At 34.5% G+C, this 27464-nt stretch overlaps 1 protein-coding gene and 1 long non-coding RNA gene across 13 annotated transcripts in view; one reads left to right on the top strand and one right to left on the bottom strand.

Annotated features, from left to right (window-relative positions):
- The window catches only part of SNCA (synuclein alpha), a 154751-nt gene that overhangs the window by 26293 nt on the left and 100994 nt on the right, over nt 1-27464 (bottom strand). The window lies entirely within an intron of this gene.
- The window catches only part of LOC122237990, a 260209-nt gene that overhangs the window by 214059 nt on the left and 18686 nt on the right, over nt 1-27464 (top strand). For 5 of the 8 annotated variants that reach the window (XR_006216861.1, XR_006216862.1, XR_006216868.1 and 2 more), the window contains exons 1-2: nt 14443-14637; nt 25601-25793. This is a non-coding gene — a long non-coding RNA (uncharacterized LOC122237990). Of the gene's footprint in view, nt 1-1652; nt 1762-4499; nt 4610-14442; nt 14638-25578; nt 25794-27464 lie in introns of those variants that run through there. The other 3 variants (XR_006216864.1, XR_006216863.1, XR_006216867.1) reach the window with 2 other exon arrangements.

Here is a 27464-nt window from a genome sequence, read left to right as displayed (position 1 = left end):
ATTGGAAAACATGCTTTGTACTTAATTGGTTCATGAATTTACCATCTAAAAAAACTCTGGTGTAAACACCTCTCAGTTGGTTACTAAGTCCTCAATGGAGACCAAGGTTTCCTAAGAGTTAAAATTCTGCTAAGTGTATTTAAGACTGATGGAAATACGGAAAGCAACCCTGTATATAGGAAAGTAGGATGTAAGAAAGATATAAGGGATGGAAATTTGTTTTTGTTGATGGTAGAAGAAAATAATTTTGTCCTAAATGAGACTGGTTATTTGGAGAGAAATGGCTTTGGGACAAAGTTTGAAGGCAACGGAAAGTTGTAGAAGGTTCATGAAGGGAAATCTTTGGAAAGGAATTTTATGTGTGCTCAGGATGGACTAAGGTTGAGATGAATGGAAGTTTAAAAGTACACTGGTATAAGGTTGAAATTCTGCTTTTCTCTCTGTTCAAATGACAAAGTTTTCTTGGACTGTTGATCTGCTCTTGATAAGACAATTCAAACAATGGTTTGTCTTCCGGGAAAACCAAAGTTTTAGGTTTCATCTTTATCAGGTCTTTGATTATGTTAAAGGAGATAGGTTTTGGTAACAACTATATAATGCTATACATTCACCTTTAGGGTCTTTTATTGCCACCTTGGTTGAATAAATAAAGTTTTAAGATTTGTAATGATCTGTAATCCTATTCAGGATGTACTTATAACTTCCTAAGGTTTTAACAAACTTCCCAGGATTTAAATGGTAAATTAAGTCTTTTTGGCCAATTAGGCCCTTTTATTTTGGGTGCTAAGTTACTTGGAAAAGCACTGTCATACAATGGTAAACCTTAGGTTGTATTGCACAGGTAAATGCTATAACTGCCCATATATATATGCAATTCCTAAAGTTTTAGTGTTTTGGTATAATGTCATCACTTAATATTCTGATTACTTGAAGTGTTATGTGTCACAGAAATAACTGAATTTCTTTGTCGATTGCATCATAATGAACTCTCATCAGATCTTTAACAATGTCTATTTCTGAGATTTTGTCATTTATAATTATTCTTATTCTCTCACAAAACGTGTTTCTTCTTCAAGGAGATTTATAAAAAGGACTTTGGGGACAAATACAGGTATTCAACATCTTTAAGGCTGATACTAAAATGGGTAAGAATTTCCAGAACTAAAAAGCTGCATTCAAATTGAACAACAATTAGGAACATGGGATTAAATGAACTGAAGAAGATTATAGTTTTATGATTCTGGTTGAAAATATTGCTGGTTCTCTAATGTTTCCTCTTTCAGAATAAGGAAAGTTTTCTTTTAAGATATCTATGATATACAGAAATGTCATAAAGCATTCATTTGAAAACTGAAGCATTTATCTTTTCTCTCTACATAACTTCCTGAAATTCAAAAACTCTCGGTGAATATTCTTTGTTTCATGGCAATTATAATTGTTTGCATAAGTTCAATAAGAATCTGTTCATTTTGTAACAGTTCACCATTGGAAATACTGGTTATTTTACCAAGGCTTTGACTGGAATGTCATATTTCAGAGTGACATTCATAGACTCAGATATGACCAGATAGCTTTAAGGAACTAAGGTTGGCTTTATGAAACATGGAGCCATAAAGCCCCTTGGAAATGTTGGCCTGATACCTTGCTTACAGATTTCCCAGAAGCCTCACCAGATGAGTAATGAAGGTCACTTCCAGGCAGGTGCAGGAACCTCAGGATATTTTGGGGACCTCATGAAGAGGAATATGCCCAATTCTACAGGTATTGTAGGCCTGTCTGATGGCAAGTATTTGGCAAGTTTTTTTAAAAGGCATCAAAGGGGGAAATGTTAGAGAAATGAATAAAGTACTGTGCCAAAGATGCCCGAGGGGACTAAAACAAGCTCTGGTCTCTAGCTTAGAGACCCCTCTTCCGGGTTCTTCTTGCCCTGTTTGCCGCACATGAGAAAACCCACCACAGATATGGAAGCTGACAACTATAAACTACACTTCCCACTTGCATTCAGCGCTCAGATTTTTGGAGAAACGGTCTCTTCTGAGCCCACTGGTGTTAAATAAATCTCCAACCCACCAAGATCTCCAAATTTTGCTTGGTTTTTCTGCCAGTGTTCCATTCTGGTTCCATAACAATATAAATATCTAATTTCCAAATAAGACAAAATACTAAAATATTAATTAATAAACATAGGTTTTTCTACTTTTGGCTTGTTACAGAGAAACTAGAAGATATTTGGAAATGTTAATGCTACATTTGAAAACTTTAAGAGACATGCTTCTAGAAATTTTAAAATACATTCATAAATTTGAAAATTTAAAAAATGCTGATGTGACCCTTCACAATTGCTTATTCTTAGCTTTGACTAGAAATTAAGCTTTCTAAGGGTTAAAGTTCTAATTAATATTTGTAATTAAAACTACTAAAAATAGGGGAAACATCTCTGTATGCCAGGAAAGGATACATTTTCAGCATAAATAAATAAATAAATAAATAATAAAAGAAGTGAAAAATTAAGATGCATTTTTTTGTTGAGGTGGAAAAAAAGTAATTTTGTCCTAAATAGAGGTTAGTTTAAGGAGAAAAACACAAAGGACAAAATCAGAATATAAAAAATAATTATAAGCAAACCTTTAGAAAATTAATATATGGTCAAGCTGGCTAAGATTTAAAAAATTTATTTTTAATATAGATTTAATATCAAAAGCTGGAGCAAAGTTAAAATTTGGTTTTGTCTTTTTTAAAAGGATGGTTTTCTTGGACTTTTAGTCTGGTTTTAGTAAAATTATTGTATAAGATTTTTTACCTTTTAAATATTAAGTTTCATAATTATCTGTGATCCTATTTAGAATAAGTGCTTTATTTAAAATCCTTTTTTTGGTATTTTTGACAAACTTCCAAAATCAAATTCTTTTTAAATTTAGTTTAATTTTCTTAGTGTTTGTTTATTTTTGAGAGAAAGAGAGAGAGACAGAGCATGAGCAGGGGAGAGCAGAGAGAGAGGGAGACAAGGAATCTGATGCAGGCTCCAGGCTCTGAGCTGTCAGCACAGAGCCTGACAGGTGTCTTGAACTCATGGACTGTGAGATCATGACCTGAGCTGAAGTCAGATGCTAAATCAACTGAGCCACCCAGGTGCCCCCAAAATCAAATTCTTTTTTTTAAATGCCTTTTTAACTTGAAATATTCCAAAAGATTTGTTAAACAAATTGGGCATTTCATATGTAATTTACATGGAAGCACTGTCAAATAAATAATACTAAGCCTTTTTTATATTTATAGGATTGTGGTACATGTGATGAAGTCCATTTTCCTGCAAAAATGGCCCCTCATTGCCAGACTTTTGCCATTTTAATGTCCTCTGACATGGCACCAGTTTGCTTCTGAATGAGAAAATTTCATATGGAGAAATAATGGTTGTAAATTCAACAAAACACCTGCAACTAGACTTCACTAAATTGCTACCTTGTATGGTTATCAATATGTTCTTATTATTGTATATGCATTTTCTAGATGGATTAAAGTCTTTCCTTGCTCCAAGTCTGATGCCCTCACAGGAAAAACAAAAAACAAAAAACTTAAATGTGTTTCCCATTTATGTGTACTTTCCACTATCTCCAGTGATTAAGGCATCCACTTCACTGGCCTAATCCTAGAAGCCTTACCAAAAACTTTATCAACTTGAAATTCTATCAGTATACAGCCTTTTGCTGATCCCTTGTTTCATGCTAGTATGATCAGCTACCGTAAATCTCTAATGTTTTATGCTCAAGCCTGTCATCCATAGGATGTCATCCATAAAGAAGGTTTGCTAGATCCTAATTTAAAATAACCTGTTGGTCACCCTCTACAGTGTGGTGGCTGGTCTAAAATGTCATCAGAGGAAGACAACCCTTGAACCCCACTGACAGGGACCTTAACAAGTGCCTCTGACCACTGACACTGCTGCAAAACTAAAAGATGGTAGAGACCTCTAAATCAAATTGACAAGGAAGAGAAGTAGCTGACATTGAGGTACATGGCTTCCTGCCAAGGTTCCAGATTAAGACTTAATACATTAACTGAACATAAAACCCCTTCTTCCTCTTTTCCTTTCCTTTCCTTTCCTCTGGCATTGGCCTAGAAAGATAACACCCTCATCTGTATCTCTCAGGCCATTGCTAAGGCAGGGAATAACGTCTTTGATTTCAGGCAAAGAGAAAATCATGTGCCCCTAATTTTTCACAAGCAAAATAAGACATCTCATTAGTTGTTTCTCCTAAATTTACATTGTTGAGTTAAATAGGACTTCTCAGGAGGCTTTTGTGATTCAGGATTCACTCCTTTTGGCAGGTCTCTATTTCCCCAATTAGGGATAAATATAAATAAGGCTACAATCAAAAATGTCTCCCTACTTCTTGAAATCATTAAAAAATCTGCCAAAGTAATAGTAGCCCAACAAACATCTTTAAACTCTCCAGCCATAGTTGTCCTTGATAACAGAAGAGCTCTTGATTATCTTTTAGCTGATCAAGGAGGTGTCTGTCCTTTGAACAACATCACCTGCCATGTCTAGGTTGACAATTTTGAGGAAGCTAAAACTCAAAATAAGGACAAGCTGCTTGACTTTAAAAAGGTATGCCTTTCCATGGGGATTTTCTTTGACTTATTTGACTTTGATTGGTTTGGGTCCTGGGGACCATGGTTCCAAGGTATATTCTAAATTTGGGGAATTATCCTGCTTATAGTAATCATAATAATCTCTCTGGTCCATTATATTCTCTCAAAAAACTTTAAATGTATGTTTGCAGCTACTAACCACCAAGCAAATTATCCCCCTGAGACTGGAACATCTAAGGAACAACAACAACAACAATTATCAACTTAAAAAATGTCAACTGGAAAATGTGACCTATGAATATCACAGAGGTTAAGTAAAAATGTCATGGCCTATTGATGCCTCACAGAGGAGCAAAGTTGTAGGAACTTCAGTGAGATAGGTTAGAGAGAAGCCAATGCCTTCAAGCTTGATAACATCTGTCAGTTAAGCTGAGAGTCTGCTCAAAAGTGAAGAATTGTTATAAAGAAAACCACAGGCCCAAAATGGTGTCACTTGGACTAAGTTCCTATAGCAGAGCTTGATACCTATTCTAATTTCAGCTTCAACCTCCCCCAGAAATGTAGTTTTCACCAGTCAGGAATACTGGTCAGTGCCAATCAGTCTGCCACCTGGGTCCTCTCCATCCCTCAAAGGAAGAGTAATATGCATGATTAAAAAAAATAATAAAAAACAAACAAACAAAAAAAACCCTCTGTTTTCCCCTAGAAAGTGGGCTTACCTGAAATAATTTTTTTTTTTCTAATAACCTTCTTGCCTCACACTTTTTCTATGAAAACTTTTCATTTTGTGTATCTCCCTGGGCCCTCCCTCTACTTGCTAGGTGGTATGCTGCCCCATTCAGTGTTTGTTTAATAAAGCCAATTAGATCTTTAAAATATACCCAGCTGAATCTTTGTTATCTAACAGAAAAAAGAGGGGAAAAGATAAAAGTAGGCAATCAAAAAGAATCCCAGGGTATTCAACAACTATCAGCATGTAACAAGAACAGGTTTATACTTTCAGAAACCTTTAACTCATTAAAGGCATAAATATATTGTGTTCACAAGTCTGACTGCTGGACTTTATAAGTGTTGTTCTCTGGAGAATGAGATTATTGAATACATTAATATTTGAATAAATTTTTAACTGACTAAAAATCTTAAATAACTATTTTATATTACATAGAACAGGGACAGCTCACAGAACTATGGACCAACTATCCTCAACCACATCTTCCATAGGAAACTTGGTCTTAGAGAGGTTTAGTAATTTACTCAGAGTCAAAATGGCACAGGTGACTTATGCTCTAAACCACTGTTCTGAAGTTCTCGGAGAGTTCTGGCATTCAAACGTTTTAATTGAAAAGTACAGATTTCAGTAACTGAAAAATTTGACTTTCTGTTATGTCCCTATGTCCAATTTATCCTTTTAAGACCTAGTTAAGAGTCTATTTTTGGTAAATGAAATTCTTGTAATTTGATTGCTGAACCCATCAAAGAATTTTATTCAGTAATATTATATATTCTATGGGGCCATTGCATCTTTCATATTATAGAAGTCTACCCAGAAGGAAAAACAATATTAGTTAAAGCATAGGTGAAAATTGTGTCAAAATACTCTAATGAATCACCTGTGTGTATAAAAATCTACCTCAAAGACATGCCTGGGAAATTAGTGAGGGTCAAGGAACTGGTAGGAATGAAGTGACAGTGTAAAAGGCCTACTCCCATGATGATTCTTGCTACGTAAGTAAGCAAAATCCTTTAAGGACAAGGATAACTGTTAATTCAACATCCTGTTTTCTATGGAGTCCTGTGCTACAATATGATTTCACTGTCCTACCTTCCCCCCTCATAGCCTGGTGTCCCAAAATCTTCAGTAACGTTTATTACACGGTAATCAGAATAGGATGCTGTGGGATGAGAAAGGCACAGAATAGGTGAGAGATAGATTATTTTATGGAAAAAAATTAGAGTCAGAATTGACAAGGAGAAATGTAATCTCAGAAATCATCAGGAATGTATTTTCCTTTCCTGTACAAACTATACTTTAGGTTAAACAAATAGTTGGTGAGTACAAGCTTTTCTCTTTAGATACACTCTAAAGAAGATAAAATAGAGTATCATGCTTTTACATGGAATCTAGGCAATGATTGGCAATGGCTGCTAACAAGACTTGAGATATAACCACACGTTCTGTGTTCCTTATAAGATATCCTTGCCAAACATCTGAACTGGATTCACATCTATCACTAGATCTGACAATTTACAGCAATGCAAGGGGCTGAAGAACATGTTCACATTAGATGTAACTGGCAAATTTTCTGACTATGGGGAGTGATACAAGACAAATAATACAGATACTTCAACAAGTAAATTTCAAGGTAAACAACAGTTTTGAAGAAGCTATAGATTAAAGTAGATGAGAGCATCAGAAAATTGCAACTTAAGAATGTTATTTTAGTCTTATTTGAATCTTGATTTAAGCAAAGATGAAACAGGGAACTCTGAACACTGGGTAGAGAGTTACTTTTTAAGGATGATCATATATTGGGCTTTTGCATTAAAAAAAGTGTCTTTAACTTTTAGAAATTAAATAATCAAATGTTTGCTTATTAAATAAGATATCTAGGTATTTGCTTTGAAATTATCCAGGTTTGGGTGGGGAGAAATGGATGGAGTATAGAAGAAACAGCACCTATCGGTTGATGATCAGTTGTGTATGTCCTTTTTCTTAACAAATTTAATAAAATTCATTCCAGTAGTCTCTAACACTAATATGTTTTTCAGAATATGACTATGTGATCTATATTTGCCAACTCCATGTATTAGTAGATTTTTAAGTATACTAAAACATTTAGCAGCTATTCTAAAGAGATTATCATAAGAAACACTTTAATTACCAGATATAATTTTATCTTTAACTTATATATTTGCCATTTTATCTCTTAATAAATTTCAATTTTAACTCCAATTTAGAACTGTGCCTAATTATGCTTTGAATGTTAAATAACATTAATATTTCATATTTATGGATAGTGACTTGTTTTCAAAACATAATCCATATCATAAAATATGAAATTCAGCTTCTATTCATTTTTACCACACCAAAAACAAAAACAAACAAACAACAACAAAAGTTATATAACAAATGTTGAACACTTTTGGAAACATTTTTGTTCCCAAGTTTTTATTATAGTGTATCAGGCCAGAATATATTACAGTAATAAGATACATGAGAAAAACACGCCTAGATTATGGCATATACCTTCATGTTTAGGAAAAGAAGTTGCATGCAAAGTTCAATAGAGTGTATAGATGTAGTAAGAGAAACCTTCTTTTACAGAGGAATTAAAGATAATTGGGTCTATTAGTAAAGATGCCACATTGGAAAATTTACTACAAGAAGAATATGCTTCTAGATAGTGTTAAATGGTTTATAAATTCACCAATCCCACAGAATGCTGGTGTAACAACCCACAGTTGCTGACTTCTTAGTTTTCACTAGGAATGAAGAATTCTAAGAGTTAAGAATTCTAATCAATGTATGTTGTTAAAACTACTTAGAAATAATAAAGATCAAAGGAAACCACTATATATGAAAAGTTGCTAAGGAATGTAAAATAATTGTTTCAGAATGAGAAAGAGGAAAACATCTGAATGGCTACATGAAAGTTGTAGAAGGTTTGTGGAAAATGAATATTGGAGAAGGAATTTTATGTGTGGTCGTGATGGCTAAGATCAGAATGGATTTAATTAAAAAAAATAGATTTAATATCAAAAGTATACTGGTACAAAACTGGAAGTTGGTTTTGTCTGTTAAAAGGAAAAAAATCCCTTAGTTTATTGGTCTGCTCATAATAAGACATTTTAAACATAGGTTTCTCTTTACTTTTTAAGTCATCTGCTTGGTCAGCAAAGATCTTGTGTCTTACCAAAGTGACTTATTGTGCTTCACATTGACTTGATCAGGTTTTTGATTACTTAAGACCCAATCTTCTATTAAGAGAGCTAAGTTTTTGTCCATCACTATGTAGCCTGTGTATTTGCCTTTAACATCTTTTGTCACTTTTGTTAAATAGATAATTAAGTCTTATTTTATAATGGTTTGTAATCCTAATTAATCAAACCTTTTGACATTTTCTTAAAATCAAATTCTAACTTCAAACTAATTTTGAGAATTCCTAGAGGAACCCTGGAAAATCTCAATGAGGTTGTCTCTCACCTTGTAAAAGAGAGATGATAAAACAATTAGGTTTATTTGGTATGTTAAATTATGTGTTAAGCATTATTAACTAAGTGATGATAAACCTTCTTAGATTATATTTGTGGACATATGAATATATATTTATACACACATATATTTATATACATATATATCTATATATACATCTATATAGAGATAAATAGATGCATGTTATAAATATGTGTTCTCAAATTTGTACAAAATTCATAAAAATATGATATATTCTGGTGTAATGTTATCAGTCATAATTCCAGCTATTATCTTAAAATGTATGTCACAGAAATAATCAAGATTCCTCATCAATTCCATTATAATGAACTGTCATCAGATCTTTATCTATGGGCATTTTAAAGTCTTTTGTTACTTATAGACCATCATTGTGTTACTCTAATGCTTTTGCAAAAATGAGATTCATGGAAAGAACCCTACCAAGGACTCTTGACCACTGACATTGCAGCCAAATTCCAAGCTATAAAAATTCAGGTGCATATCTCACACCTCCTGTCTCTGTCATGTCAGACTCCCTAACACTAGAGGCCCATTTCCCTATCTCTAGTTAACAACCCCAATCCGGAGAATTTTGCAACCAGGCTCTATACAATGAGAGTGAGACAAGGCAAGGGTAAAGAAAATAAAACCACTTGTCTATAGACCCTTACATTTTACCAGCCTCCATGGCTGTCATGCTTCCAGTCCTGAGCCACAGGCTCAAACAGGAATTACCAGAAGGCATACATGATTCAAGATTTACTAGCTTTGGCAGATCCCTACTCCCCTGGCTAGGAATAAGTATAAATGAGGCTATCTATTTTCAGGAACCACTCCTGTGGCCAACAGCACTTGCTGCACCTAGATTAACATTTCTGAGGAAGCTGAGACTCAGCTACATAAGATTACTGAACAATCCAATTGGTTTAAGAACGTGACCCCTTCAAAGGGGTCTTTCTTTGACTTGAGTCTGATTGGTTTGGGTCCTGGGGACCACGGCTGTAAAGTGCACTCCACACATCAAGAATGATCCTGCCCATAATAATCATAGTAGTCTCCCCGGTGCACTGTAGTTTCTCAAAAGATTTAAATGCATGTTAACAGCTGCTAACCACCAAGCAAATGACCTCCCTAAGAATAGAACATCATAACAGGAACAAAGAAAATGACCAACTTAAAAAATTTGAACTTGACGTTGTGAGCTGTGAGTACTATGCAGAGATTCAGCAAAAACCATGAGAGCTCCAGAGTGGTAACTGGAAGTAGTGCTAATGCCTTAAAGTATCAAATCTCTTAATTAGGTTGAGAATCTGATCAAAAGGGGGAAATGGTTAATAACAAACAACAACAACAACAAAACTGAGATAGGCCCAGAATGGAGTCATTTAAGCTAAGCCTGATATCACCAAACAAAGACTTAATTTCATTAAAGTTTCAGCTCTCCCAGAAATGGGAATCTTAAAGGAGTCATTCGGGAATCTCCTGATGAACACTAGTTAGGTTCACTGCCTGATAAATGTCCTGCCATCTCCTAAAGGAAAGTAACCTTCCCATAACCAACCTGCTTTTTTTTACTTACATATAATTTCCTTGTTCCCACTCCCTTCTGCCTACTAGTCTTTCATTTTGTACAGTTCGAGCTCCTTTCTACCTGCTAGATTGGAAGATTCCCGATTCAAATTAATTTTTTGCTCAAATAAACCCTTAAAATTGTTAATATGCCTCAGTTATTCTTTTAACAAATGTAAGTTAATATACTTGGCATAACAAAATTATTTTTGTTCAATTGTAGGACTTTTAGTTTTTTGTATATTTATTCTAATGCACAATGGAGATGAAAATTGCTTCTGCAAACAATCCTCTCAAGCAAAACCTACCATCATCTGGGGTTGTTAACAATGTAGGTTTCTAGGGCCCTGCAAATGTTTTATATGTTCCTTGGAAATTATTACTCCACATCATCAACTGTTTGTAAACTCTGCAGCATCGTTTGGTTTAGAGTAGAGCAATGTACTTGCTGTCAGTGTGAATATATCAAAAAACCACTTTTTAAAAAATCTTTCAGCTGGAAACCTATGAAGATTGTTGGCAAATGGATAGGGTGTTCTAAAGACTCTAAGAAGCAATACCTGATCATGTTTTTAATAATGGCTTCATCCACTGCCAGTCATCTAGGCCTTAAACATTTTCCTCACTGTGTTTACACTGAAAGATATTTTGGGTAGAACTGTTATTTTGCTGCATTGTAAAACAATGTTAATCAACCCCAAATAACTCAACAGCTCAAACAAAAGAGAGTAACTCTAATGATAAAGAAACTAAATAAAGAACTCCAACTTAAGAGAGAAAAAAGGTTCAACATAGCACCCATCTTAAAGAATCCAGTATTTGATATAGCTTGATTTGAAATCAAGCTCAGAACTCCTGTTCCAAGGAAAGTGACATAGACTGTTAAAATAATGTGCATATCATATACTCTTGATTTTTAAAAAGGAAGTAAATGAAATGTGTGCAGACAGGGCTAAGCGACATTTATTTTATTCAAAACTAATAAAATGAAGTAGGCAGGTGTAAGAATCGTTTTTAAAAATAAGGCTAAAATATATTCAATATTTTCAAATTTTTGTCAGTTCTTAGTGTTCTAATAATGTCATTTGAAATGGAGAGCAAAGAGCATCTGATTCAAAATCAGATTTTTTTTTAAACAAGGAATTTTATAAAGAAAAGAAGTTGAATAATACTAATAAAAAAAACTTTGGACAATGTTATTTAATCTTTAAAACCAAAACAATATTTGTACTTCAGAAACACCACGGTACTTTAAGTCTTAATGTTATGAATAGAAAATTAAAAAATGATGTAATGATCATATTTGTTCCCAGACTATAAAGAGTGTTTAAATGCATTCTAGTAATTAACTGCTATGACATGAGAAACCATGAAAATTGACATATTCTGGTGTAATCAACACCCAAAGAATAAAAAATATTGCTAAAGAGACACTTAATGAACTCCTACCCCCTTTTCAAAATATGTATGGTTAAATTAAAATTCTATTTTTTAAGGGTAGGGTATAGTTATGGTTTAGATCTAGGGCAGAATTAAAATGATCAGCAGAATTGGTCCATTCAATGCTATACCTTTAGGAATGCATAAAATAAGGCAGCATAAGCATTAATGGCTATTTGCCATTAGAGACCTTGGGGTTGAGGCCTATTGGACTAATCTGTTCAATTATGTAGTGAGATAGATGTAAAAGAGAATGAGTTAGTGGGAGGGCAAGGCATCAGCAGGAATTAAAAGGTAATAGGCCTGGTACAGCCATAGAGACAAATCTGTAAGTACAATATTTTGAATTTTTTGCACTGCTTTTTCAATATAGCAGTATTTTAGATTCTGTTGGCCTAATTTTCCAACAAGATAGAACATTTTAGTTTTGATAATATGATCTCCTGTTGTCCTTTAGATGTTTTAGCCCACAATTTTTCTGTCACCATTTATTACTCACTTGTATAAGCATGCTTTAGGATGTGGGAAAACACACACATACCACATGTATTATATTAGACCACTGATTATCTCTGAGGCTAGCTCCTGAGACCATTGTAATTCTCTTAACTAAAAAGTGCAACTACAGCACATGATTTTCATCATAAATTGCATATGCCACGGTAAACAAAACCTAGCAACAAGACTGAGGGAAGATATAGTTCCTGGTCATCTGCTAGGCTTTCTTAGTGGCAAAGCAACCTACACTCTTCATGCGTTATACACCTACTCAGATTGTCTCAGCAAATTTACAAATTACTATGTCATCAACCATCTGTATCACTTGGGTACAGTCAAATTGATGAACACCATAAGTGTACAGTAAACACATTATACACTACACATAGTTCATACCTACAGGGGAATCTTTTCAGATTAAAAATGCAAATCTAGGGGCACCTGGATGGCTCAGTCAATTAAGCAACCAACTCTTGATTTCAGCTCAGGTCATGATCTCATACTTTGTGAGTTCAAGCCCCGTGTTGGGCTCTGCGCTGACAGCATCGAGCCTGCTTGGGATTCTCTCCCTCCCTCTCTCACTGACCCACCCCTGCTTGTGCACTCTCTTTCACTCTCAAAGTAAATAAACTTTTAAAATTCAAATCTATTTTAATTAAATGATACTTTTAGAGAAACCAGTCTTCAATAGAAATATGTATTTAGAAGCCACTTATACCCTACTTTGGATAATTTATTAGCATACTATTTATTTTCTTCTGCCCTTTTATTTTTGAGTCTTGGCAATCCCCTCAGAGAGAGAAAGATAAAGGTAACAGATGCAATTAAAATTAGTTTGACTTTTTAAAGGCTTAAAATGAAGGGGAGTGCAAAATTAATACATTAACCTATTTGGGAATTTTTTTGGATGCCATTTATCAGTATTACCTCTCAACCCATTTTTAAATACATTGAATCATAAATTACAAAATAACTGTTCTATAAATCAAGAATTAGTGTGAAATCATATTTTAGAAGAAATTTCCATTGTATAGCCAAGTGGTAATATTCTATCTTAAAACTTTATTCTTCTTGGTAAGCATAGCAAGCAGCTCAGTCACTGCCATATTTATGACCATGCCATGTAATTAGCTGACTCACCTAATAAGACTTCACAGGAGAGCAACACCGCCAGCTTTTTTTTTCCTGTTACTTGGTTATAGACCTAGTTCCAAACACTAATGTACATTGGGAAGTCTAGGAATAAACTATTTTTTGTTTTCACATATAAAAATTAATCCTCTTCTTCAATTAATGAAAAATGCTACTACACACACACACATTTTTTAAAAATTTATTATTTTAAATTTTAAAAACACCCCCTTGGATAGTGATTGAATGAGACATCAAAATAAAAGGTCAAACTAAGAAAGATCTACTCTTGTGTTAAGCTCAGAAGCAGCCAGTCATTTTACCTTTCAAATGCACTGATATATGGAGGCAAGTCTTAAAACTAGCAACTGGGTACAGAATCAATGAGGAGTTAGAGATCAGGAGTCTTCTTCTATATTTTAGGGATGTTAGGAATGCTAAAAGGCTCCCAGAAAGAAAAAAATCTGCCATCAAAATCTCAGTGATCCAAGATCCAGGTATTTGTTTTCAAAACTCGGGGGAAACTGGTCTTAATATCTGACTGGGAGAAAATATGTCAGGCAAAATGAACTGCTCATACACCAAAGACTGGATGGGACCAATAGGGCTCTGAAGCACAGAGTGAATACAGTAGCTTCAAGACTAGTGGATGTTAAATCTGGGAGGAGAATCTTAAAGAGCAGTATAAAGATGTGTCTTCTTCATCTAAGAAAGTAAGACTAGGAAAGGCCGTAAGAAAGCCAGAGCACAGCACAGTACATGTAATCAGATGCATGTGATATCTGAGGTTCCAAGAGTCTCCTTGCTACTGGGAACAGAGGCCAGTAACATGTGAAAGGCTTTGAAGAATTGGAAGAAAAACTCTTCAAGTGGATCTCAGCCTTCAAGTTGGAATATCTTTATATTCCATAGTATCTGGAATTCTATAGTGTACGTATACATAAACCATGTATATGTCACAGTAGTATCTATGACTGACAAAAGAACTCTGGGAACAAGGCCCCACAGTTGTCACTTTCTGTGGGTGTTGCAATTACCCTATCCTGTAAATTATTTCATTGTTAAGCTTTGTCACACTATTATGGTCATTACTTTCTTTTGGTTACTTAGAAAAAGTCTCCTCTGAAAACCTCTATCCATGTTTCAACACATCGGAGATAAAAGGAAATCTACTTAAAAGATTATCAAGAAAGGTAATGGCCTGGGTGTATCCTTATAAGGTCATTCAAGTAAAATATTAAAATGCTTAATTTTCCATTTTACAACTAAGGTTCATTTATAGCTTACTCTATATTTGGTACTGTCTCAAGAGTTTCACAAGCATTATTTGATCTTAGAAAACAATTCTATGAGAAAGTTACTACTATTATCTCTATTTTATCAATGAATTAACAGAAATAGGCAGTCTGGCTCCAAAGGCACTTAGCTATTATGCAATATTATTTGTCAAGATTCTTGAAAAACAACAACAAACTTCTTATCGAAACATTAATCTGAGCTTACACAAGATAAAATCAAGTTTCGAAAAATGAAGAGTTTAAAACACACAAAATATTTTATGATTAAATATCTGAAGTCTATTACTACTTAGAAATTTGTCCCTATTTTTATCAGAATAAAAAAAAAGGAACTAAAAGAATTGCCTATCTCTTTGTCTATGAGAAATGTATTTACAAGGACAAAACCAGATAGAATGTATTTTTTACCATATAGCTATTAAATCTGCAAACACTAAGCTAATTAATTTTTATAAAGAAAAATAGCTTATTATTAATTCAATGCGTAGCATTTTTCTGGTTTAAACCTTTTCCTTAGTGTCTTTTAACAGAATAAAGATGATAAAATTGTCAGAAATACTGTTCATTTTGCCGCCAAATATGTGGCACAGAAACCACAGTTTTTTAGAATGCTTTGCAATATCATCACTTGAGCTTCCTTCTTCAATCCTTTTGATCAACCAATAAAGCTTCTGCCTGGGTCATAGCCTTGTCTTCCTTAGCTTTACTTTGGAAATGGCAATCTCTCCCAAGCCCCTACACCAAATTTATTTTGGTTATCATAATAAAACATAATGGCCCGTTAAGTCCATGGGGCAGATATTACACTTAGTCATGATGTTTATTTACTCTGCCTTATCCCACAGAGAATTTGAAGGGGAATCAAAGATTATTTCCTCATCACAACAAGTGAATACCCTTTGCTCTGTTTAATGTTGTCTTTTTTTTTTTTCCTTTCTTTAGGCACTAAATGTTTATTTGTGTTCTTTAATCACTTTTAAAGCATCCATTATTTCTGGAGTTCTGGATTTAATTTTCAACCATTTGCATTTCTTTAATTTGATTTATTTAGATCTCTTTTTGGCTTTTATTAAGTGGAGACTCCTAAATTTCTGTATAAAAGGGAGAAAAAAAAACACAGAATATTCTGTATTTAAGATGCTGCAACTGTCTCTACAGTTACAAAGAGTAGGTGGGGTGGGTTCACGTGCGTGTGTGTGTGTTGGAAACTATACATTAAGGATGATTCCTAATTTTATTACTCTTGAGGAACTAAAAATGTGGTTACACAATCATTCTAAATACTTTGTGTCATAGTCCCCTCTCTCCAACAATTGTATATATTATTTGTTGTTGGGAAGACAAGGAAAAAATATGCTTTTAAGAGCATGGGATTTGGTAGCCAACTGACCTAGCAGTAGATGGTATCTGTGAGATTATGAGATGTCTCAAATGGAAAATGATAATAATAAAACCTGTCCCAGACTGTTGTAATAAATGAAATGATATACATAAAATAGCCTATAATGACCAGTGCAGTCAGAACAATACAAATATTTACTAGGCATCTACTTGGTTCTGGAGTGTCTTAAGCATTTTATTTTTAAATATATATATTATATATATAAATATATATATATATAATATATATTAAATTTCTGATTTTATATATTAATATAATATATATATATATATATATATATATATATATATATTAAAGTTTATTCTGAGAGAGAGAGAGCACAAGTGGCGGTGGGGCAGGGAGAGAAGAGAAAGAGAATTTCAAGCAGGCTCCACACTGTCAGTGCATAGCCAGATGCGGGGCTTGAACCCACGAACCATGAGAACACGACTTGAGCTGAAGCTGGACACTTAACCAACTGAGCCACCCAGCTGCCCCTAAACATTTTATTTTTGTGATCTAAGTATCCCAATAAATGTACATCCTATATTGTCTCAATACATATTACCTGTTATATTTTCATCTTGTTGCTAATTTTTATAAAGATTTTGTGTGGGGGGAATGATTGAAACAAACAACTGTTTTAAGAATTGAAGCTTTTGCCTTTTTCATTGACTGGCTACATGCGACTCTCCATTGGACCTCAGAGTTTTGCCTTTCTCAAACTGGTTCACAAGTCATCCTTTTTGTCTCCTTTCTCTCAGCTGCCTAGAAATGCAGCTGAAAACTTGTAGTAGATTGAGGTTGTTATATTCTGAGTACATCCAAGTGAGATAGCTCTATAGCATTTGCCTTTTATATATCAGTGCAAATGCTACAAGGACACTGTCCTAATTGCTTTTAACTAAAGATTTACAAGTAATGTTATATTTAAACAAGACCGAGGATAAGAAATATTCACAGCACTAGTACTTAAAGAAGAATGTACTTTTCTTGATGTTTATAATGCTGGTAAAGAAGCACCTCTTATCCTTGCAATAACTAACTTCTCATAATTGAAGAAAAGCAAAACCTGTATTATGACTTATTTTTGTAGACTCTTGGGTCAATCTCACAGAAGGGTTAGTAATGTGTCTATGAAACTGTAGACAGCTATATCAGGTAATTATAACCTTGACAGAGAGACATACATGGGATAAAAATATAGAGTACAGAGGTCTTAAAAATGGCAAATACCTATGCTAAGCTAAATTAGTCAGAGAAAGACAAATATCATATGATTTTACTCAGATGAGGAATTTAAGATACAAAACAGATAAGCATAAGGGAAGGGAAGCAAAAATAATATAAGAGCAGGGAAGGAGACAAAAACATAAGCGACTCAAATATAGAGAACAGAGGTTGTGGGGGAGGGGGACAGGCTAAATGGGTAAGGGGCATTAAGGAATCTACTCCTGAAACCATTGTTGCACTATATGCTAACTAACTTGGATATAAATTAAAAAAGAAATTATTAAAAAAATGGCAAAAACCAATATTGCAACATTAGTATTTAAGACGAGGTGTCACAATAACTTGGTAACACTGTGACTTGTTTCCAAAAATGTGTAATGTATTTGTGTTTAAGGGGCTATACAATTTGAGAAGACAAATGTAGAATTAACCCTATTTTGTACAATGAATTGACCAATGATAACTTTTATATTATTTATCAATAAATTCCTCCGAATTATAAATTATGAAACAGAAAATGTTGTTTCTCTATAATCTAATTCAGAGATAGAGCTTCCATATATTTTATGTTATATTATTATCAAACAGGCAATCTTATTGCCAATATCAACCTACTCAACTAATAGAAATTATTATTAAATGGAAGGATTATGAAGTGGATTAGCCACAGCAATAATCTGGAAAGAGGTGGTCTGGTGACTAGAGGAATGGGAATGGAAATGGAGCAAAGGGATTGCCTTGGTGAGATGTAGAAGTTGAATGGACAGAATTTAGCCACTGATATTTAAGAACTGTGAGAAGTCTGAGATTTTATCCTACTTGCAAGCTAACAAGGTAGTCTCCCACAGTTTTACAGATACTGGCCAAAAACACAAGAGTTCTGGGTCAGAGGTAAATGTCTTTTTTACCTATAACAACAGTAGTAGCCAAAGTATCATCATTTTCTTGAGTTGATTCTCTAAGTCCTACTTCCTACAGGGAAGTTCAGGTGACACCTCCAGTCAGTGAATTGCATTTACAGAGGAGGAATCCAGGGTCTAGGAACCTGAATCTTTTATAGTAGGCAGTGAACATGTCTTTCCTTTGCTCCAGAATGGTACATTATCTCTAACCAAGGCTATAAACACACTCACCCTTTGCTTTAGACAAAGAAATGATCTTTATCTTCCAAGGCTGTTCACTTTACAAAAATCCTTGAAATACAGTCTCCAACAGAAGGCAGCTAGTGCCTCACTTTCAAAATGTACAAAAATGTGAGGCTCTTAAGCTCCCACATTACCTGAATGCACAGATGACGCAAGGAAAAGGGATAAAAACAAGCTTTGAGTTTGACTAGGAAGATGGGGACCATTAGTAGTTGTAACAGAGAAAAAGAGGACAAAGTAAATTTTAATGCCAGTCATTTTTTATTATATTGATGCTGAGGTGCCTCCATAAATATATGTTGAAAATATGAGATTAGAGTTGAGGCTTTGGAAATATAGGTATATTTTGAATACTCCATAGAAGTCATCAGAGCTCACAAAACTAAGAGAAAAAGAGACAAGCGAAAGAAAACATTACAGTATCACATGAAGAAACTTCTTAGCTGGAAGGCAAGGCAGGAAAAAGAGGTAAAAGCAAAGGCAGACAGGAAACAATATTTTAGAAGCTAAATGAAAATAGTTTTACTGACAGATTGGTACTATCACTGGCGGTTTCAAAAACTGAAAAAAGAAAATAAAAGAAGAACACAGGTACACTATTAGTACTAAGAATTTTATGCAATGGGATGCATATATGTTTATTAAATATTTAGGTTTGTTGAATAATCCAGAAAAGTTGAAGAAGTCAGATTTCAGGGAACAAAAGAATAAATAGGACAGTGGGAGGCCAGGTTTGGAGACAAAACTGAGAAGTTATGAGTAGAGAAAGTTGTCGGGACAATTAATTTTTAGGGTAATGGGATTTGCAATGACTACTAGTCTTTTGGGTTTTGTTTTTTGTTTCGTTGCTTTGTTTTTATTTTAAAGAAACAGAGAGGGGCATCTGAGTGGCTCAGTTGGTTAAGCATCCGACCTCAGCTTAGGTCATGATCTCACGGTCTGTGAGTTCGAGCCCCACATCAGGCTCTGTGCTGGCAGCTCAGAGCCTGGAGTCTGCTTCAGATTCTGTGTCTCTCTCTCTGTCTGCCCCTCACCCACTCGCACTCTATCTCTCTCTCAAAAATAAACAATGACAACAAAAGAAATGGAGAGATTTTAATGATTTCAATAGGGAGAGAGTTTCACAAGACAGGGATTTTGTTGGTAACATAAAAATCTCAAAAGAGAGAGAAAAGGATGGAGTCAAGAACACAGGGATGTTTACTTTGGAAGAGGCAGGACATGTGTCTGGACATATATTTCTTAATGGAAACAGGAGAACCCAAAGGAGCCTGAAACATATGGTCTCTGTTTTTACAAAAAGATAGTTAATGGGGTTATAAATATGAAGGATCTAAGGGTGACAAAGGCAGCGGAAGCAGCTTATATTTATTGGATGATCTCATGGTTAATCATCTCGTTTTATTGATGATAAACATGAATATCAAAGATTGCATGTTTGCCTAAAGTCACAAAGATGCTTAACAGTAAAACTGACTTCAAAAGCCTCATCTTATGCTAAAGATATGTTTTTAATTGCTATGGTGGTGTTGTGGTCTTAAATAGAAAAATTTTATAATGGATTCTGAAAAATAAAATATCAATTAGAAAGAAAGAAACAGCTGCTGAGAAGTAATGAGTGCCAAGTGGAATCTGGGTATCGTTATTTTTTCGTTGAACCAACCAGCACAATATCCTGATTTTTCTTTAGTAGGCAAAGGATTTAGTCTAACTTTTGAACTACGCACATGATTGAGTTCATTGTCAACTGTTTTACAGCAATAATAGGATTTAATAGATGAAAAACCACCACAGCATTCTACTGCCAGTTTCTTGTCACAGAGTGACTTTCTGGACCCATAACTAGTTTCTAAACAAATCATTTGAATGGCCCGATTTGTTACATTAACTAAAAGCCAAGTCTAAAGCATAGATATATAGATAGACATACATATGTACACACACTATATTTATATACCAAACCACTTTCTATTCACCCAAATTCCTAAATCATACAACATTTTTTAATAATTCCAAGCATTTGCAAACAAGAAAAAAGCTACTTTGGCATAAAATTGACATATGCAAAAGAGACTATCCATAATACATTTTAATTTTTTTTTAACATTTATTTATTTTTGAGACAGAGAGAGACAGAGCATGAACGGGGGAGGGGCAGAGAGAGAGGGAGACACAGAATCGGAACCAGGCTCCAGGCTCTGAGCTGTCAGCCCAGAGCCCGACGCGGGGCTCGAACTCACAGACCTTGAGATCGTGACCTGAGCTGAAGTCGGACGCTCAACCGACTGAGCCACCCAGGCGCCCCAATCCATAATACATTTTAAAATGAGAAGAAATGAAATTTGATTTTTAAGATTAAAAACAATTCAATATAAATCTACATTTAATTATTCTGAATTATTGTATTTGTTTTGCACATTCCTATACAAACTTTTATTGCTTAATTTACTTTCATTTAAAAAAAGTTAACATTATTCAGTTTCTGAGAGACAGAGAGAGAGACAGAGCATGAGTGAGAAGGGAGATACAGAATCTGAAGCAGGCTCTAGGCTCTAAGCTGTCAGCACAGAGCCCGACTTGGGGCTTTAACTCAGGAACCGTGAGATCATGATCTGAGCCCAAGTAGGATGCTTATCTGACTGAGCCACCCAGGTGCCCCAATTTACCTTCATTTTATACTCTTCTTCTAATTTTAATATCTCTGGAATTTAAGTCTGGGGAACTATTTAATCTTCTCTTGCCCTAACTTTTCCAGTGTTCTGGCATTCTTTTTTTTTTCTTTTTGTTGGCACCCCAACAAGCCAATCATTTTAAACTTCTGTATCATTATCATAGCATAATTGTTATTGAGTATAATATAACTATCTCTTCATAAGAAAGTTTTTAAAATCTCTGTGTAAATAGATAGACGTGGTTCCATCAATTCCTCTCCGCCTGGGACAGGTTATTAGGCACATCAAAGGAATACAGAGTTCCTTGAAGCAAGTATGAAAACCACAATGATCAACTAGAGACATACTTCATCAAAAGAAACATACAAACATTACTTCAGGAAAAAGGGCAGCATGATACAATAGGGTATCAGTAGTTTAGAAACTTGAAGCTTCTTTCAAGGTATAAATTATAATTTAACAGATTAGATAATCTGTATTTCATCTGCATACCTATAAAACAAGACTTTCAAACCACATACACACATCAGTTACAGGTAGGTGTTATACAACATGTATACAGTGAGTGTCTAGATGTGAATTATTAGACTTTCAGTTTTATTATCTTCACAGTATAGCACAATATGTATTGATGAATTAATAAATCAATAAACAAGATAAACATGGGTTAGTTTTAATCATATTTAGGATAGAAATCACTTCCATAAAACATGTAAAGATGGACCTGTAATCATATTACCCCTAAATCTCTGTAACTGATGTCCCAATTTCACTATTAGCTATTCAGCCTTGGGTGTTAAAGACTGCTCTCTCGTCTGGTCCTCTCTTTAAATGTCACAGCTATTTCTGGCAGGCAAGACAACTGCCTTGGTTAGTGTGAACACACACCACTGTGGAGTGCAAGGCACCTGAGAGAAAAGGCTGCTAAAATAGGGAAATAACTCGGGGGGCGGGGGGGCGGGTGCGGGGAAGATGGGAAACTGAAAATATAACATCTATGCATTTTTCAACTTAAATCTCATTGACATGCCAGTCATTTTTAAAAGAATATAAGGTATTTAGAAAATGTAGTGTTGCCTCTGGCTATACTTAATACTGGGGCCACTTAATACAAAGCAGTGTCCTTGCCTGGTCTCCCAAAGGACAATTCAGAATTGAGAGCTCGATCTCCAAGGATGGTTTATATACTCTGTATCTTGAGGCACACCAAGCAGAGAGTTTATCATTTTCAGAAAGCATGCCATTATTCAAGTTAGAGAGAGCGCTGATAAAAGACCTTTTAAAGATTTAGAAAGATCACAAAGGCAAGCTGGCTTTTAACAAAAACAAAGTATTTTTATGCAGTTTCTAACTGAATTTACAAAGTCCAGAAACTCACCCAAAGGCTTAATTTTTTTTTTATTTAATTGCAATGGGGGGGGACCGAATATTATTTAGACTATCAATTGTGAAATTAAGCAAAAGGGAAGTTTTGCTAATGGGTGGTTTAATATTCATGAATGTGATGGTTCAGCATTTTTTCCAAATGTTTCCCACAGCAAGAACACTAATTAATGATCATCTACACAAATGGAACATATCATTTCCTGGTACTATTTTTTTCCCTTGCCAAGAGTTAATACTTCTTATTTTGAATATGTTTTATTATTCCACTCCACGTTTCCCTATTCCTACCGGAGCATTACTTGATTTTCTTTCCACTACATCTTCTTATCCTCACTATTGTTTTTTTTAAAGACTGGTTCACTATATTGAAATCCTCCAACTGTGAACTGAGCACTGTCTTTCTTTCCTGATCCATCTGATATCAGGCTGACTTTATGAAGCATAAGCGTCAACATGAAAGAAAAGACTTTTTTAAGTTTTTATTTATTTTTGAGAGAGAGAGAGACTGCGTGTGAGCAGGGGAGGGGCAGAGAGAGACACACAGAATCCGAAGCAGGCTACGGGCTCTGAGCTGTCAGCACAGAGCCTGACACAGGGCTCAAACCCACAAACCGTGAGATCATGACCTGAGCCAAAGTCGGATGCTTAACTGACCGAGCCACCCAGGCGCCCCGAAATAAAAGATTTTTAAAACAAATGCCTGAATCAAATGAGAGGTCAAATTTGGCATAGTGTTTTGTGTCTTGAAAATCTTCCTGCTGTAATTATCTGAAGCCCTTGGCTAGATAATTATTAAGGGACTCTTGCAATTGTCCCTTTTCTCCACATAGATCACCACATTAATTAAGAGAGGATCACTGGAGACAGGTTGCTGTTCTGCATCTTTAAGTATTTTTAGTTCTTCATTTTCAGAAGAGAAAAAAATACATTAAGAAAAAGATTGCTTCTCAGCCAAATTTTCTGATATACAGATATTCTCAAAAAGCTCTCCAGAATGTGCTTTAATCTTATTTCTGCAATTTTTTAAAGGAGGTCATTATGAATTTCGCACACATTTTATAGCCTATAATGTACTTATCTAATCAGATTTCAACTGAGCTAGTAAAAAAATATGAATCAGGTGCTTGTTGTGATCAAGATGCTAAAGTTATACCTAGACTAGATCACCACCGTAAGATGTGAAAACTTAGTGAAACAAGAAGCAAACTGATAATTCATTAGCGTGAGAGTGGTACATTACTTTTGGGGATGGGGGGGGGGCCTTCCCAGGTTAATGTAATGATCAGAGAACCTGGCTCTTGGTTACAGGAATGTCAACCAAAGTTGACCCATGGATATTTGGAAGATATCTTATTACATTGTGCTGTGTTAAAATAAAAATGCAAATAAAAGCAAGCAAACTGAGTGATAAGAACTTCAGTTTCCTCACCAATTTCCTTAGTTACCTATTTCTAAGGCCAGTTCTCATGCCCACCAGAAGAGAAGGTATCTAAGAAGAGTGACCTAAAGTCTTCATCATTACCATATCCTTAGATTCTAGAATAATAAATGCACCTAGTAAAAGCAATCATTGAATAACTATACCTCTTCTATAAAATTTTCCATGATATCCTCTGTCAGAGCTAATCTCCCTTTGCTATGTGCCATGCTAAATGCTTTCCCCATGGATCTAGTTCAGCATAAACGGTCATAAGATTATTGGTGTAGGTGATGTCCTCTAGGAGGTTTTAAGTTCCTAAGAGCAGGGATAAAATCATATTCATCTTTATCTTCTATAGTTCTTTGCCTAGCAAATAATGCCAAGAAAAAAATTAAAAATGAATAAATATATATAAAGACACCAGTGGAGAAAACAGAAAACCAAGAGTTATTAAAAAATAAACTGAATTAAATTGTGTAAAATAGCAATCCCTTAGTGATTTATAGCAGAAATTAGGATTCAGATCCAAATAAAAATAGATACTAATACCCCATAATATGATTTGTTGTATAATACGTACAAATATATATTTTTGATATTAAATATTTATGCCAAATTTAAATTTTTAAATTTATTTTCCTTTTATGTAAAAGCACTTATGGTACATTAAAGCCAATATGCATGCCCATCACCTGAGGTACTCATTATAAATGCAGATTTCTAAGCTTTGATGGTTAACTACTAAATCAGAATTTTGGGGGGCTAACCAATAAGAATCTGAATTTTAAAAATAAGCTCTTAGGATGATTTTGTTAGGATTAAAAGTGACTCTGTTTTTTACCTGCTATTGCAAAATTTATATTCATTGGCTATTAAATTTTCTTTCTCTGAGAAAAGATTTTTTCTCTGGGGAAAATTAAAATGTAATCAGCTTTTCTGAGAGATTACACTTCTACAAAAACCTTGATCCCAGTGACTATATCATCCAAGGCAGTGAAGTGGCCTCCAGTCCTTAGCCCCAATTTCCTTGCAGAAGTCTCCCAAAACCATTACAGATGGTCCATTCTGGATAAAAAAGAATGCATTAATTATAAAGTATTTAACAATGGGAAAAAAAAGTGGTTTTTCAAAATTACAAAAAATGAATGAGTATAAATAATGCTTAAAGTTAAAGTACCTTGATTATAGAATGAAACTATAGGCCAGGTAATAATGGTAGCTAATGCTTTTTTGACGATTTACTACTTGTTATTCATCGGGCTATTTCCCATAATCTTAGGATATAGGTACTAAGATAAGGTCCACTCTACAAACATAACTAATTTGCCCCAATTCAATCCACTTATAGGAAATGGAACCAAGTATGTGAGCTCTGGAAGCCATGCTCTCCAGTACCAGGCCACATTGCCTTTCAAAGAACACCTGGATATGTGTGGGTGTACCTTTAGGGATACATGCATACCAGCATGTTACTTGTGTTTAATCTGTCTACCAGTGTTTACATTAATGACTGGAATTCCAGGCAAATGAGAAAATATTTGTATCTTCTAAACCATCAAAATTTTAGTGGGATTCATTAATAGTCTGTATCCCTTTCAGCAGTACCTTTAAAATTTAACAGGTGAGGACCTTTCTATGAATCACACGCAAGTACAAGAGACACTGAAGAAGAAACACTTTCCCCATTTAACGTCCACTCAAAAATCTCTAGTTTCTCCTGAAGATGACTTTTAAGTCTTGCCACATTTCCCAGAAACTGCTACCTTCTGACTTCTATTAAAGAATTTAGAAAAAGAAAACAAACTGAATACAAGGTAAGTAATTATTATAATAATGTTTCATTCTCCCTTCGTTCTTTCTCGACCACACCATCTGCTATAAAATCAATTAATAACAGTCTCTAAGCATCACTTTAGTTAATATACAAATACACAAACAAATGTGTAAGTACACATACATACCATAGACTAGAATGCCTTTTTGGAGGTGTTTAGGAGCCTATGGGATGTCTTTATTGTTTAAAAATTTCATAGCACTTATGCTCATGAGGAAATTTAAATTTACTGTTTCTGTAAATCTTTATTCCTCAATTTCTCCTTTGAACCAATCTTACCGGCTTCCTGGCTCTTATATTAATTAGTTGAATAAAATCTTTGACTTGTATTCATGCTACTTTTTTCTGAAAGACATTTTTTATTGTTAAAACTATAATACAGTATAGAAAAACCATTTTCTATATTCACCCGAAGCATTGTTGAATTATTTTTTCCTCTTTTAGTTTTGATATTCTATATAATTTTAGATTACCTAAAACCTCAGAAAATGTTTTATTTATAATCTCCCCAAGTATAATTTGTCACCCGAATTCAATAAGTAGAATTCTTTGGAAACTTTTGCACTGAAAAGTAAATATATAAAAAGGTATGAACTATTTTCTAGATATCTAAGTTCTCCTCAATATAATACACTTAGTAGGAACTCAGCAAGAACATTAGATGGATTTTTAAAAACATACATCCCACGGGGTGTTTCTATAAATTATTTTTTAAATATATTTTCTCTTTCATTTCCCTTTCCATTTGGAATGTATTATGTACTTTGGTGTTTTCAGAGAAAGCATGCATCTATCCTATCCCAAGCATCTTTTCTGAAGAGCACAGGTAAAAATATGCCAAATTATGAACAAGAACAATGGCAACCCATCCAATCAAGTGGTCTCAGAAGAACAAAAGCCAGAGGATCTAAAGCAATGAAGGATTCTGACCACTGGGGGAGCCCCTGGGAAGTGGCTGCTCCATTTCCTTTTCCAAAAGCTTTTTATATAGAACATCAGTCTGCTCTCCTATAAAGATGAGGTCAACTCCCTTGACAGCTGCCCCTCCTCCCCTCTCCCCCATCTCTAGTCTACATACACACCCACAGAGATTAATTAACACTTGCTCCAGGAAGAACCACAGACAATAGCATCCGATATTGGAATAGTCCTTTGTGAATAAGTATAAAACTTACAAAGGAGGAGGGAGATATTCTAAGAGAAAAGCATTGGGCTTTATTGCTTAAAGCCAAAGAAATTTGTATTTGTGATGAAAGTATGAAAAACATACATTTAAAAAAAAAATTTAAATATTTATTTTTGAGACAGAGACATGGAGAGAGAGAGTGGAGGAGGGGCAGATAAAGAGAGGGAGAGAGAGGGAGACACAGAATCTGAAGTAGGCTCCAGGGTCCGAGCTGTCAGCATAGAGCCTGATGTGGGGCTCGAACCCACAAACCATGAGATCATGACCTGAGTTGAAGTCAGATGCTTGACTGACTGAGCCACCCAGATGCCCCAAACATACATTTTTTTTTGAAAAAAAAAGTACACAACAATGAAATTTTGTACTGATAATCTACTGTTTTTGTGCCAATTTGGGTCTATTTCTTAAGAGGCTTATGTAAAATGAACAACAGTAGCTAAAACATTACTATTATGGCATGTGGTC

The sequence above is a fragment of the Panthera tigris genome, chromosome B1 (assembly GCF_018350195.1).
Source record: "Panthera tigris isolate Pti1 chromosome B1, P.tigris_Pti1_mat1.1, whole genome shotgun sequence".
NCBI lineage: Eukaryota > Metazoa > Chordata > Mammalia > Carnivora > Felidae > Panthera > Panthera tigris.
Note: the sequence above shows the minus strand (reverse complement) of the source record. Positions and strands in the feature narration are given on the sequence as shown.